We start from the raw sequence: 16,435 nt of genomic DNA, 5'->3' as shown, positions 1-16,435 counted from the left end.
TTTTCTAACGTAAAATGAGCCGAGAAAAAGAATGGCGCAAACCGCATCTCAATATCTCAAATAATTTCCGAAATATTTAACTTTAAAAATTCCGAAAAATGAGGAAAAATGAAAATCAACTTTCCGAAACTTTGATCGGCCATAACTCAGTTATTTGTTGTCGGATCTAAATTTAAATCCCAGATTTGGAATCTGCATAAAATTCTGCGTAGACTGATGTACAATACCTTCAGTTTACTTTACAAAATTAGCGAAATATCGATATCAAAAATTTGGCATAGTTTTAGCCAAGAATTTTTGCAAAAATTTGCAAATTTCGACTGTAGAAAAATCAAAGCACTATTTCTTATGTAAAAAATCGCGAGAAAAACGATGGCGTAAACCGCATCTCAGTATCTGAAATAGTTTCCGAGATATCGAGCACGAATTGTTTCGAACCTTCAAAAATTTGGCCCTATGGCGACAACCCAAAAATTCAAACGACCATAACTCAGTTATTTGTTGACGAAAATTGAAAATTCTCATGTTTTTGGATTCAGCGTGACATTCTGCGTAAAATGAGACCCAAGTTTGTTGAGTTTGCTTAATAAATAAACGAGGCATTGACCAAAAACTGTTTTGAAAACGTCATTTTAGGGTGATTTTCAATCAATGTTTTCAAAATGAAAATGACGTTTAATAGCTTTGAATTATACATCAGTCGAAAGAGGAGCTCGAAATCTATCTACTGGCCAAATTTGAGATCGATCGGACAAATAGTTTACAAGCTATGGTCAAAAATTAAAAAAAATGAAAAATTTTCATCGTTTGAGTCGTAATTTTTTTTCGCGAAAAATCGACTATCGAATTTTGGGCTTTTGAGAACATTTTCTAACGTAAAATGAGCCGAAAAAAAGAATAGCGCAAACCGCATCGCAATATCTTAAATAGTTTCCGAAATATTTAACTTTAAAAATTACGAAAAATGGGGAAAAATGAAAATCAACTTTCCGAAACTTTGATCGGTCATAACTCAGTTATTTGTTATCGGATGTGAATTTTAATTCCAGATTTGAAATCTGTGGAAAATTCTGCGTACACTGATTTATAATAAGTTAAGTTTACTCGGAAAAATAAGCGAGATGTCGATATCAGAAGTTTGGTATAATTTTTGTTATGAATTTTCGCAAAAATTGCGTTTTGTATGTAGGTGATATACCTATTTGTCGAACATTTAAATAACCGCGGAAACCGTTCATAAACGCAACAACACTCTGGCGAAGCTCCAACAGACGTCTCACTTTATGAACACACCCCTGCTCTACACAAGAGATAACATCTCTAAACGTCACTTTTAAGCGCGAAACCCAGAAATTGACAGAGTTGCAGCGTTTTAGAGTTGCAGAATTAAAGAGAAATGTACTCACTCAATGAATTCAAAAGTTCAACAGTTTTACATAGTCCAAGGATTTGACCTGAAGGATTCGCATAACTTTGCATAATTGAAAAATCCTATCGCATGTTTCTTAAAAATTTTACGCTCCTTACACTTCAACCACACATTCCGAAACAATTAAATTAGAAATTGAAAAACCACAACAAATGGCACATTTAATAAAAAGTGATGTGTTTTATGTATTTATTATTATCGATAGTTGAATTTGCCCGCGGGTAGTCATGAAGTTTCATCCTGATTTCATTACTTAAATCCGCCTGAAGTAACCACTTTTCAGATTTTTTTCTCATCCATTAAGCTAATTTATTTTTATTCATTAAGAATGACTGTAATAAATTAAAACGGGAACATTAAACGAAATGAAATATGTTTAAGATAGTTTATGGAATAGATCGAGTAGTTATAATTATTCTTAAAATTTATTTAGGTACGTCTGAAGGTTCCACGGTTTTATGATGGTTATTACTTTTTCGAGAAAAACGCTTCCCGCTGGGTTAGCGTCATTTACATGGCAATCAAGTGATATTAAGACGTAAAATTGACCGGAATAAAGACGTTAAAATTGGTTACAAACTGATAAATTAATACATCTGCTACTGCTTTGACGTATCCAATAAATATGCAAATTTAGTAGAAATTATTTTTTAATGGCTTGCCTTACATTACTTTTATTCATACAAATTAATTTTAATCTCTTGCTTATAATTTCAATCGTGGGATAAGTTATGATAACATGATTTGTAATAGCTGCGAGCGCTGAATAAATTTACTTTTACCAATAATTTTATTTTGAATTTAATCGATGATATAAGTTGTAAATTCGAAGCTAGGTGGTCTCTACAATATTAAACTCAATCTACTAGAGTTCTCAATAATTAATTTCTCAACCCCACTGAGCTTTCAGCTCTAGATTACTCTTTAAGAACGCTGTTGGATATTGTTTAGTCATTACTTATTCAAGTAATTTCAACCTGAAACCAAGACACGTGTTTGCATTTCTGTACATTTTTGTGGTGGCACCTCTGTCTATCTGATATTTTTTTATACACGTCAATTCTACAGGACTACCAACATTTCCCAGAGTTTTAACAGACGGCGAGCGCATTGCCTTCGATATCAAATCATGTTTTAAATAATAGATGAATCTGAGGTTTAAAGTTTACACAAGTAATGGAATGGCCTAGGTATCGATCAAGATGTAATAACACTAATCCCGTTTCAAGCTGCACTCTTCATTTCTTATTTATGCCACGACAAAATAACAATTTTCTTTATTTCGCTTCTTGCTCCACAAACGGCTGTTCATCCGTTATATCGGCTCTGAATATACAAAACATACACCGACAACTCAGCATGCCGCTGCATACGTATGAAAAACACGAGTGCATTGCACTTAAAAATTACATTTTATTTTTAGTTTGTCTGGTATTTATTTATAATTAAAATATTTATGGGTCGTCTCATACTTGGCGCGGCTTTAAAAATATTTTAATCGTTTTATATTACGGGCTTATTCCAAATGAAAGATTTGTGTGGTTGGGGAACGGTAAGAAATCAATGAGGCTCTTTATTGTCCTGCAAGGTGCATGCTACGATGGGACTACATAAATATTGCGCTAGGATTTAAATTTCGCGCGGAAAAAAAATTGAAGCCGGGATAACCCGACTTTTAGCGTGGAAACCAACAAATAAAGTCATAAATATTAGAGAGATATTAAACAGAATGTGAACTACATTGTATAATTTAATAGTTGTAATAATAAAACAGTAAACAGAGTCTCTGGAACAAACAATAAGTTAGAAAATTTCCCGCCCGTCATAAAATTAGAAAACTTGACTATTCCGTCCCACTATGTAAGAACTCAAGTTTATAAATTGAAGTTATACAATTGACTTTTTATATAAAAATCGCGAGGTAATTTCCTTGGATTCTGGACTTGACATAGAAAATCTCATGAAAGAAAACAACTGTAAAATCTGAGAGAAAGAAAAAAAACAGTCAAATAACTTTCCTTAATTAAATTAAAACCAAGATATTTCAACGAGTTCTGCAGAGAATTAATTAAAGAAAAACTTAACGTGTTTCCGAGTAATATATTATAATCGTTAATAACAAAAATTAATTTTATCGATCGCTCCTTCTTTATGCTCCAACTTTCGGTGAGAATTTGCTGAAAAGGAACGACTGTTTGAAAGTTTGGTTCCGTGATTTGCATACGAGCCTAACTAGCTTACTGCCAAATGGAATCAGAACGAGTCTTAAATCAAAAATACGCTAATGGAAGATTTGTTTGCATGTCGGGAAAAAATTATCGCCAACTTACCTAAATTAATTAATCCTGGAGATGTGAGTGCAGAACCCTTTTTCCAGACTCTTTTTCTCCGCCACTGCCGCCACCCGACGTCGACGAGGCAAAAATGGGAGGAGGCGTCAACTGGAAAATACAACAAGTAGTAATGTTAATAATTTAAAACACAAATTCGCGTTCGGGATATTTTATAGTTTTCATTAAATTGTTCCGGTTTCTTTTAGGGGCATATATATTTCCCTGCTGAAAAATCTGATGAAAAAACCCATCGCGTTTTCGCAGATATAACCCGTATTTCTATTAAAATTGCATTTTTACGGTTGCAAAGTTCGTTTCTGGTATTTTATCATCATTTCTGAGCGAAAACAATGTAATATTATTACGCTTTTATTACTTTTTACTGTATTGAAATGAAATATTAATTTTCTCGGCGTCGAGGACGAACAAAGCTGCCATTTTTAATTAAAAAAATATATAAATATAAACGCCACTTTAACACAAATATTTTAACCGGCAACACGTGTACGACACGTGAAAATGACAAATTGTAATTAGAAATATAAAAACTTGGATTTCAAATTTCGCGCCTTTGAATTTCAGAAATGCGAGGCGCGAAATTTAAATAGAGCTTGATGAAGATATTTAAAACAGTTTAGTGTTAAGATTGGAGAGGCCGGCGATAATTTACGCGGCTTCTGAGATTTTCCGGTGAAAATTTACGTTGCATGTTTTCTGGAAAACCTCCAGTAACGTTTTCATGCAATTTAGCTGAAAACTCGGAGAGCAATAAACATTTAAAGTTCATTTCAAAAGGGGCGTGAGTAAAAACCGAAACTCGAACTAGTAAAAATATAAATCTGCAAGAGTCAACACGTCTTTACAACAGTCAACATTGTGGCCAACGATAAAAAAGTAAAGTTCCCTCTCGCTAATGGCGAATGTAGCCCGCGTTCTTTATAACTTATCATAAATTTCATAGTGTAATATTGTAAGAAAACGGGAGCCATTTGTTTTTGCTTCGGGTATCCGCGAGTGATGTATATTTTAATTTCAAAACTAATGGCTTTTTCCTTCAATGTAAATAAAAAAATTAAAGTCGGACCCGACGTCGGGAACGTTGCAATATACGGAATGGTGAAATTTACATCCCCAAAACGGTCGAGAAAGAAATTAACGAAACTGTCAGCGATAAAAATTGATTCTTGTGTTGGTTATAAAATGATTAGCGACGGTCGAATTTAATAAAAACGAATTTTGATATATTAAAAATTTCAACCATACTTGAAGTTTGAAACTTTGCTGGAGTAATAAAAGAAGTTATCATTACTAATATACAATATTTTAATGCAATTAAAAAATTCTTTTCCGAGCTTCAGACGGATAACTTTCAAAAGTTTTCAATATTAAATATACGAACTGATTTTAAATATTCTTATATTATATTTTGATTAAAGTTTCCTTCCTTCGCTTTACTTTTAATCAATGTAGCGTCTCAAAACGGCCGAAAATTTTTGAAATGACATTATGTTAATGTTATGCAGAACGACAATATCGATCACGTATACAAGCAAGTAAATTTCGTTTACCCATTATTACCGTGGTCATAACATAGAGAAAATTCATATGAAACTGATAATGGAATGATATTTTGAATTAATTAGTGTTGTGAAATTATTAGATTTCCTCTTTCCCTCCCCAATGCAAACAACAATTTGCATATGTTCCAAACGCAACTGACCATATTTATGTTAGAATCTACATTGGTGTATCTCGTCATCTGGATATTATGTTGTGTTTCATTAAACTACCTTTGACAACGGCTGCTCTTACAATGCCCCTGCTTTATTGATTTGCACAAGCTTGGACAATACTCATATGCGATTTCAAACAAACTTTTTGATGGATTAGAAGAAAACATCAACTTCTAAAGACATTGATCGCCGCAGAAACGTAAAAAGTTTTACAAGTGCGTCTCGCTTTTACAACACATCAATTTTTCATTGTTTTCTCTTTATTTGTTGTTTTTTCATTGTTTTGTGCTTTGTTAAACATTTTTTTCTTCCTATGACGACAAAGTATTTAGCATCTCCTCAACAAGACTAAAGAGATCCAGAAATTGAAAAGTGTGCTTAACATTTTGACTCTTTTTTTTTCGGGCAGAGCCGGACACACGTTTTTCGAGGTGAAGTCACTAAAGCAACACGTTACCAGAATGATTTACACGCGTTCCGGCTAAAATGCGATAAAACTGCAACTGCAACAAGCGATGGTGCATCATTGCATGTTTAAATCGTTAGAGTACAAGCCCCGCGGGTTGTCAGCGGCCAATTCGCGCTGCTTGTCAATTACCGGCCGCAATGTTGACAGAACGATATATCTTGCGATTGACGGTTTTTGTCACAATAATTCACAGACTCGGGAAGGAAGAAGAGTTTGCCATTCACACTTGTGACACAAGAATTATTAACATTTATATGGTTTCAATTAAGATCGTGATTTATCGAGTTTTCTGCTTTATAATACTCGAAGAGAAGAAGATGCGAGAATGACATTTCAATTATTTGGTAATTTCCCGGTTGAGAGAATGTTACAATACGTTACTTGCAGTCAATAAATTTGATTTTTGATTAGGAGAGTTCAAGACGAGAAATGGTGGACAATCGTCCTGCACTGCCACCATTTTTTTTTAATTTGCGAACCGCGTTTTACAATCATCATTGACTTAGTTTCATAAAATTTTTAAAACATAAGAAACCAATAATAATTTTTTTTCACTACTAACACTAACTAAGAAATTAAATTTCTCTCCTACAAGTAGTAAAGAAGAGCGTATTTTGGGTTGCCTATATTAAGCTAATATTTAGTGGGGATTAAAACAAACGTCATGTATTCGTCAAATATGTTTTATTGGTTTAAGGTTGGACATTTTTATTCAACAATTGCAAACGACCATATTTCTGCCTTGAGGGTTCTTTGGTTCTCCCTGTCAAATAAAAACACTCGGGCCAGACAAGTGTCCTTTCTCCTTTGACATATGTGCAGTTAATAATTAATTAAACTTCACTATTAAATTTAAAATTCTGGGAGCTGTAAGAATCTGCCTCCGCTTGACTACCCCAATGCAAATACAAGATATTTTTGTAGATTTTGTTGTGCTTTATTTATGGATAAAGAAAAATATTTTTTCAATTATTCTACTTGAATATTTCTAAAGAAAGACCGTCCTAAGGCTGGATCTTGTGGTAGAAAATCACAAACAAAATTTGTGAAAGAAAAAGCGATTATCATTTTATAAAACTTTGTCATAAAGAACGAAAAGCTGCGAGTTTCTTATTTAATATTCTAATACAATTTATTTTATGCATAAATTTAAGTAAAAAAACCCTAATGGAATAATAAAAGATTTTCAGGAATTTGCATTAAATATGAGAGAATAACTAAAAACAAATTAAAATTTAAGAATAAAATTTACATACATAGTAGGATCCGCTAAATTAAATCCCAGTAAAGCGTAAGTTCCTTTAATACTTTAATCAATATTAAGTGTCGTAAACAATGATTAAAGTTAATGGTTATTGGTCGGGTGTAGCGGTCGATCGATGCATTATAGTTCAATAAATTGCTGATAAATAGCGAAACTCCCACGTTGTGAGGTGGCATTGGGTACTCGATGATGACGTCGAAGACATTCTGAATGGAGTCCCCCATCCCCGACAAGAATGTGCAATCACGAAGCAAGTTTCTGTCATGTGATGTCATAGATCGTAAAGTGTGCTTAAAAACTTCCGTTTCAACTACCAACTCGAACAGGTGTGCATGTGTTGCTTATCTTTATCGCAGTGGGGACAATCGCTCCATCAAATCCAAGATGACCGCTTTGGTGGAAAAAAGGCATTCGTTTGGAAAACACATACATGTCCCGAGACATAAAATTAGATTTGTCGAGGAAAATCGTTTCCATTTTGTATCAAGTGCCGTCTACTAAAATTGCATATTTCAATCAGGATAATTCCATAATATCTAAACTGTGGACATGCACGAGCATAATTCGTTCCAAACTCAAAGAAAACAGAATAAATTGTCATAAAAGCAAATAAACTCGGAGCGGGCAATGTGTGTGTCTCGTCGTGTCCCCTAACTATATAAAAGGACCATAGCGTTGCATTTGATGTTCAGAATTTATTATTCATTTATGTGAATATAACGTTTTGTAAAAGAGCTGGTAAAAGCGTAATATCGGTATGTCTTTAATTATATGACATGCTTATAATTTTTAAATTAACCGTACTGAAACTAAATTCGCCCCAAGGTAAAACGTTTAGTGTAAAAGGGTTTACTCTGTTCTTTATTATTTCGTTTAGATAAAATCTAATTGAATGTGGCGCGAGCGAAAAAGATTTTATACATGGAATTTAATTATGAAGTATACATGCTCACGATGGTGCGGTAAAGTTAAAAGCTAATAAATTTCGTTCAGAGTATGTTTTACGACATTTACCTAAAACAATAAGTACATTATAATTTCATTACGTATTTATGAGGCTAATACCTTCCAAAAACGTCCCAGCCTCATTAGTAATAAGCAAACTTAACAATGTGCGTATAATTGGCAAAAACTTTACGCTTTTATCCTACAATGTAACCAATTTCAAAATCATAATCATAACCGTTCCGTCTATTAGTTCAACATCTTTATTTAGATTTAACTTTTGGGGATTTTCAACAGCATGGCACCACTACACTGTTCTTCAGAAAAACGGTAAATAAAATACAAGTATGTACCTATACATGAACAGATAAGGATCAAGCAAAATTTCTAATGTAGTCACATGTTTTATACCATGTCATGGCGGCACAATAGTTGCTTTACATTTTACAACATTTAGAGAAATGTATCAGCCCGATCACAATTTACATAGAAAAGGTATTTAAATTGAAAATTAGAATAGTAATAAAGTAATAAAATAGCTTTTAAAGTTATTGTACATCCACAAACGTTAAAGTAACTCTATTTACATATTTATATGACGTGTTTTACTATGATATGTCGTCCACACATGAGTGGTGAAGTGTGAAAATACTAAAATGAATACGCTGGTCGACATTTGTATTTACAAATTTACATGAAACAGTTTTGTGTACGTGTTTTCACAAAACGTTCCAAATGCCTTATTTTACATAAAAATTTATCATCATAGATGACGGAGGAAAGTATCATGCAAATGTCTTCGGTCGTAAGCCTAAGTGATATTTGCATCTTTTTGTTTTATTCATTTTTTCTTGTTTATTATTATTATGATTACAGCTATAAGCACGAAGCCTTTTCAATAGGTAGTTATTATTCTTTTATCAAATACAAATCGCACCACAACGAATAATGACATAGCACTTTTGTGGGTGATTTTGATGTTTATTCAACCTTACTTTTCACCAGTCACGTGATATTTTCTCAATTTAAAATATACCATTCTCGGTAAAATATCTGAAATAATAATGTAGTACTAAGTACAAGGATACGCTAGGATTCATTCCAGATATTAAAGTTTAATCAACATTGCCAGCTTGTTAAATCGAAGAGGAAGAAAATATAAAATTTAATTTCGTTACGACAGTAATTTTCTGTTCACGTGCACTTTTATAAGTCGTATTATTGGATAAAATTATATATAAGTGTACTTATATGTTCAATTAGATCTGTTGTAAAGCACTGTAATATAGGACGATAATAACTTCAGAGAATTTGGAGTGAATGAATGAACAATGTCGGGTTCATTACGTAGTCATGTTGTAAAACGGAAAAAACACAAAATCTTCATTTTGTGTTCAATGTACTTTATGTAGGTGATCGGAAATGTTTGTAATAATTAAAAAATGACACTCTATTGAGCACCAACTTCACGTTCCTATCAATAAATGTTTCTCTTTTATTTTCTCTTTCTTTGACCACGAAAATCGGTTCAAACTTCATATTGATTCTATCTCTCCTCGCACTTGGATTCTCATTACTCTTTGCATACTCCACCACTTCCTTCGGATCTTCTCGATTTCTGCTTTATGCATTTTTGGACAGAAGATTCTCCCTCCTTACACTTAACAAATTTTTTCTAGAAAGAATATTTTCAATTCTTTTTTGCTTACATCCTTCATATCCTTTTTAGATGTTTTGGCAGATTTGAAGCTTCGTTGTCCACTTTGAGAAAATTTCTAAAGTTTGCAGATTTTTTAGCTTTCGAATTTTGACTTTTTTATGTTTACACTCTTCAAATCCTTTCGTTCTTCAAATCTTTAAAAAAATTCTTTAACTTAGTATCTCTGTTCTCAACAGGTGGCCCGGAAATTCTCCCTCAAAATCGAAGTTTTTTTTTTCGCACAATGTTTTGGCAGATTTTGAATTTTTAAACATTATAAGTTTGCCAATTTCAATGCATCCAGTTGCCAGATCACCTGCAAACATTTTTCCTTCTATCGCATGCAACTTGGATACTGTGAAACAAAAAACATTCCCGATTTTGATGAACTCCAATTTCTCATTAAAAAGAGATGCGAGCATTCAGGAACAGCCTGTATTTTCGAGAACTGCTTCAAATCTATTATTCTTCTAATTTTAGATGTTTTCTTTGCAATTCTTCATTTTCATTTCATTCAGATTCTTAAGAGTCTTGTCTTTTTTCTATTTTTAATTCAGTTATTTATTACTTCTCGTAGGTGGTACATAATTATTGACTAGACATAATAACCATGGAAAGAAATAACTGATAATAATTTTTGACAAAAATACAAGGAAAGCTCTACATGAAATTTTAATTTTAAGAACGTATACAACGAGAGATGATATAAATTCGTATTTAGCAAGGAACGTCAAAACATTTGTCGCCCTTCATTAACAAGCTTTCGGATTTAAATAGTATCTTGACAATGGCCATAGAATCGTCCCTGTCCAACAAGATCCCCATTTAATAAATCTAATTCTGACATGCACACAACGCATATATTATTTATCAATGCTGGAGCCGGACAATTGGAGTTGACAAACACCGATATGGCCATTATTTGAATATAACATCATGATCCACCTATCGGCTGCATTATTAATTAATACAAAATACACAACATACATGTTTGTGCCGCATAATTGCAACTAAATTTGTGGCACTTTCATAAATTAACTGATATTGATATTGGCTAATATTTTGTTTAAATTTGCAAACATAAATTCACTTTATTGGTGTGTTCAAAATTCTTTGCGAATGACTTATAGCTTGATTTTTCAAAAGACGTGCAATTAGCAGCGAGATTTTATTGCACCTAGACATAAAAATCTATAAAATATTACGGAATAACGACCGAGCCTAACAAAAAATTACGGACTTTAATATTAAATAATTAATTTTAATACAGTGCGCAGGGGTTATAAATTTGTAAGCGCCGTAAATATTTAATGTTGCAAGGCATTGCTGAGACTCCGGCCCAGGAATTTCACGATCCCTTCATAAGTAATAACACTTCGCATGCAATAATCATTTAGTTGCGAAGCAATTTGCACGCTCTACGTAAACAGCTTTATAACAACAAACACATGCTATATGCAAGCTTCATGCTTATTGCTTATAACTGCCAAAACTTTAATAATATTGCGTCGAAAAAATTTTCACGGAATTTCCGTTTTGTTATCACTATTTTCGTTAAAACTCGATTTTAGAGTTGGTACAAGTTTCAATTCAGTTGCGAATAATTGAAATGTTCGTGTATAATGCATGTGGACATTTTAAACGGCGATTGTTCCGTGTTGACGTCACTTTGTATTCGTTGACTTAGGTTGAGAGTTCGTGTGTCGTCATCATTAATGTTTAAGTATCTCACAAAAACATATACTCCACAAAGTATAGTTCTGTTTTTCTTTGATGTTGGATTTGCCTGAATATCAAAAAACATTATTTCTTTTATTTATAAAAGATACACCATGAACTCCCATTTTACTGCAATTCTTAAGAAACAGTTTCCTGCAATTTTAATAGACTTATAAATGCATCATGCAGAAATTGAATTGACTTTGTTTTACAGGGAAGAAACTACGAATCACAATCGTGGCATGTGGAAACCAAATGTGCGCAATTTTAATATGAAAATCATTAATAAAATGTTTCTGTAAAAAATGTACCAAACTTTTCTTTCTGCTCTTCTTCAGTTAGTTTTTTTTCAACTACTCAAAAAACTCAAAAATTAGAAAAAAAAAGTGAAGTGAAGGGCAGCAATATCAAAGAACAAGAAAACAAATTTAGACTTCATGAAGAAGGTAAGCTATAAAAAATATTTAAATAATAAGAAAGAAAAACCAAAACCATCAGTTTAATTGGATAGTAAACACACTATCAAAAATCAACACAATAAAGGTACCTACCTAAAATGCTACCAATCAAGGAAACAAAAAATTCAACAAAATCAACTCATAGTGGTCGAAGTTTGCCATACAAGCGTAAAGCTCAAGAACGAAGAATTCAATACAAAACAAATTGAATAACTTTGCACAATTTTTCATTCACTTGTTGCATATTTTGCAATTACAATATTTTGTAAAGTGTTATGCATTTTTATAACAACAACAACAAACAGAACGAACAACAATCGGTAGAAGACATAAATAAGACGAGTAAATTCGGAAAAGCAGAAGAAGGAAAAGACCGAACGAAGCAGAACTGACAAACCTAATTGATTGCTACTTAGAAAATACATAACTTTGTTCACAGACTTTTTCTTTACAACTTAAGACTAAACTAATGCATGTAAAAATTGAAAAACATTTTTTTTGTCTGCCGGCTTTGAAATTCAGACTCAATTTTACAGTCGTTGCCACCTAGTTATCAGTGAAAATTTCGTTACGCTAAATTCATAAATGTGTTTAATTAGACACATATTTGTAATGCGTAGTTGTTATTTATGTTAATTTATAACATTATTTAGGTATTATTTTGTATTAAATTATAAAGTTGAACAGTGTAGCCATTGTTTGACCACTATGACATTGTGTTTTACCGGGAAATGGAATTCATTTAATTATGATATTAACCTTACAGAATTATTGCATTTCATTCTTTTAATTTGTTGTTATTATCCGACCGCCCGGTAATCAAGGTGATTGTACTTCATTTTGTGGAGTCTGATTTTTTTAAAACTTCCGGTAAAGAATAAAACTACAGGTTGTACCTAATAAAAATAGTACGACTATTTTAACTGGAATATAAACGTGTTAGATTAACCTCTTTATAAGTGGACGTTCAATGAAGTTGTAAAACAAATTGTACTTTTTTAATTTCAAATTATTTCAAGTATTTGTGTACGATGCATGGTTAAAATATTCGCACGCATTTAGATTACACCCTGTATGTCAGAACACCACATTTTACAAACTGCGTTGAGTTAATTGCTTGAGTTACTTCTTTTTGTGTTTCAGTTTACCGTCGCAATTATTGTTTTGTAAAGATATTTCGGCCGTGATTTATGTAAATCTTAATAGCATTTCGTAACGTACAATGTTGAACCTGAAATTGCTGGATCCGATCGGTGAAATTATACACAAATTATTATGTACATGCAGGATAATAATTAGCATATTTTATACTTATTGCATCTTATAATATGCAAGCTACACATGGGTTTTTCTACATAAAAAGCCGTTCAAGTACCTACCTATAATGTTACATTGAACTACTATGTGTTTGAAATTTTATGGCTCATAATTAACGTCTTTGAGGGGATAAAATGTATAAAAGTTTGTCTGCTGCAATAATAACCAACATTTACATAGAGTAGACGTTAAAACTTATTACCTACATTTTATGCAAGTTCTTTTTTACTTTGGCTTGCATACATTTTCGTAATTTACGGTTTTCGGTATTAAATACACAAATTTGTCAGATTTATGAGTTACTATTTCGTTATTAATTTAGCTGAGCTTCATGCTTCTTTCAGGTGTTTATCACGTTTTCGATCCTTTTTTTTCGTCAAATATTCCTCTAGAAAAGTCGATTTTGTCCATCAACCCCAACCAATCAGACGTTACAAGTAAAAAGACCTTTAAAGTCAAAGAAATCACTTTAAATTCGTTTGAAGTAAAAACGAAAATGGAAAGTGTTTTAATGTCCACTTAGAAGTCCGTCATTAACAATATGGAAATGAAATTTTTTAATTACTACTCCGACGAAAGAAATAACTCTTCCCCGTCGTAATAGGACGTCGGCCACTTTTTCCAAACGTAAAAACCTTGTTTATAAATACTTGTATGCAGTTTTTAAGCATCACATATCAGTGAGTTGATCAATATTATCCATAAATCAAAGTCCCGCCTATTCCAAGAGCGCACGACATTCTATCATATTTCAAAAACATCAAGCCATTATTCTAATTACTGTGGAATGAATATAGATGATTTTAATAATATAACAACTCAGCGGGAACTCTTCACTGGTGTAATTACAAAATTTGAATCACAGAAACCAGATTTTCCTAAGCTGTCTATAGGATATGTCATGTCAAAACCAAATATGGTATTACTTGTAGGCAAAAAAATCTAATCTAAATCAGATTAGTAATGCGAGGACAAAGCAGTGTGTGTTGCTAATTAATAATTTTGACACCACTTTAATCATGGCGATTTTCTGGGTTGTTTTTTATCCGTCTATAATTTTCTTAGCCTGCGTAATGGCCCCCACACACTCTTACACATAATTTATTGAGAGTGCTCTTACATGCAACAAATACTGTCAACCCTTAATGTGTTTGTTTTATAATAAACTCATCAATAATATTAACGATGGCGGCGAGTAATTAAAACATTCATGAAAATACATGTTGTTTATGTATACCAGGACATCATGAATATTTGCTAAACCTCATTAATTGCCACTTAGCTGTTTTGTTCGTTTCGAAATAATTACACTCAGTATTCTTTGCCGTTTTCAAAACAACTCTAATATATTAAGGAGGAAAAACTTCCTCGGTCATGTTTTACGGATTCCGAGTGCAGACTTGGTTTCAAAAATATCAAATTCAATTTATTTACCTAACTTTTATTGCACATTGAAGCTGCCATTTCATTTTGGTGCACGAAATAATTTACCAACTTGTTAATTATGAATTTAATTGCCACACATAAAATCGCTGCACTACCATAAACCAAATAAGATAGTATAGTAGTTTCTAATTATAATTACGGACCAAATTTGAATTTTGTGATTTGCAATTAGTAAACAAAGGAAACTGGAGAAAAACGCTGATTAGCAGGTGACTTATTTTGAACATGTTATACCTCTGTTATCTATATCAGTACAATGAGAATCAATTAATGCTCAAACTGTCAAACTAACAAGCAGAGATGCCAACATAATTATAAATATCTCAGTATGAATCGAGTAAATCGGTCAACAACATAAAATCTCTCACACTCCTCGCTCCAAGTCCTGGGGTTTCAATTTTTGTTATTATTGCGTTGGTAAGGTTTAATTACTGTAAACTCGCCGTAGCAGTGCATGCTTTAAATTATTATTAATTACGCCAACGTCCGTCGAATGCAAACTGAAAATCGTCATGATCCCAGCAGATAGATATTAATTTTGCGTTTTTAGATCGGCTCGAATATTTTTAATTGGGGTTACAATATCATTATCATTGGATAATACTGTGATTTAATTTCGTTTCCGACATGGCATTATTTTGTAAACAATTTTGTGAGAATTGTGTAACTAACTGTTATTTCCTAGTCATTGTCCTCCTCATCATTATTACTATGATTCACCAGTAGCTACTTGTCAAATGTCATTCAAATATCTAATATAATTAATATGTTTATTGTAATGCTGTTCTATCATTACTATATAATTTGACGTATATCCATTTGATGCCCGTCGTGCAAAATTACCATTCATTTAAATTTTTCTATTTTATTAACGTCGGACAATATATTTGTTTTAGTAGTTGAATGTGAAACGAAGAAACTGCGATGAAAAGTGGTCGTGAACTGGCATTATAATAGACGATCTATCATATTATAATACGACTTCCTGTTTTCAATGAATAAGCATTTACTTATTGAAAATGGTAAACTTGAATCAACGTCACCCAAGTATAAAAAATCCATGATGCATTTTAATGTGGAATTAATTTTAATACTGTTACCTAAATATTTATATAAACAAGTAGTCATTCAATTTTTGTCGTATTAAATACACTATTGTATGTAAAATTCCTTCTTTGTTGGGGAAGTTGGATTTGGGCTGTGCGACCTTTTCAACGCTCCGTTCCTTTTCTTGTTAACCACGCGAATAATAACGATAAATTATAGTTTATGATCGCACATCTATTTAGATTTTAAATACATATCAAGATTTTTTTTATTAATATTTACGTTTTATGTACCTACGTAATGTTTTTATAACGCGAAACGAAGTTTATTCTTTCATATTTTTGTTTAATTAGGCAACAGTCATAAAAATTTTATTCGCCATAAAGATGTATATTTATCAATTCCAGATATTTATTTGATAACTTTTGAATCAATATACAATCTTATTATAGAGCAATTATTATTGTCACTTTTACGTACATCTGGCAGAGTTGCCGTAAAACGATCTGTAAATCTCCAGTCTCCAGGAAGTCACTGTTAAACCGGTTGCGCTTCTTCAAATTACTTTCAATTTTC

The 16,435-nt window shown here is 32.2% G+C and overlaps 1 protein-coding gene and 1 long non-coding RNA gene across 4 annotated transcripts in view; both read right to left on the bottom strand.

Annotated features, from left to right (window-relative positions):
* LOC148179401 (protein bric-a-brac 1-like) overlaps positions 1-3,849 on the bottom strand; it is a 128,117-nt gene extending 124,268 nt beyond the window's left edge. For all 3 annotated transcript variants that reach the window (XM_088050291.1, XM_088050293.1, XM_088050292.1), the window contains exon 1: positions 3,760-3,849. The gene's annotated coding sequence lies outside the window, so the exon portion shown is untranslated. The remainder of the gene's footprint in view (positions 1-3,759) is intronic.
* A 10-nt stretch (positions 3,850-3,859) lies between these two features.
* The window catches only part of LOC148179400 (uncharacterized), a 34,110-nt gene continuing 21,534 nt past the window's right edge, over positions 3,860-16,435 (bottom strand). The window contains exon 4 of the long non-coding RNA XR_015771758.1: positions 3,860-3,870. This is a non-coding gene — a long non-coding RNA (uncharacterized LOC148179400). The remainder of the gene's footprint in view (positions 3,871-16,435) is intronic.

The sequence above is a fragment of the Gnatocerus cornutus genome, chromosome 2 (genome assembly GCF_029298725.1).
Source record: "Gnatocerus cornutus isolate USDA-ARS CGAHR chromosome 2, icGnaCorn1.1, whole genome shotgun sequence".
NCBI classification, from domain to species: Eukaryota; Metazoa; Arthropoda; class Insecta; order Coleoptera; family Tenebrionidae; genus Gnatocerus; species Gnatocerus cornutus.
This window is presented reverse-complemented; position numbering and strand designations above follow the sequence as displayed.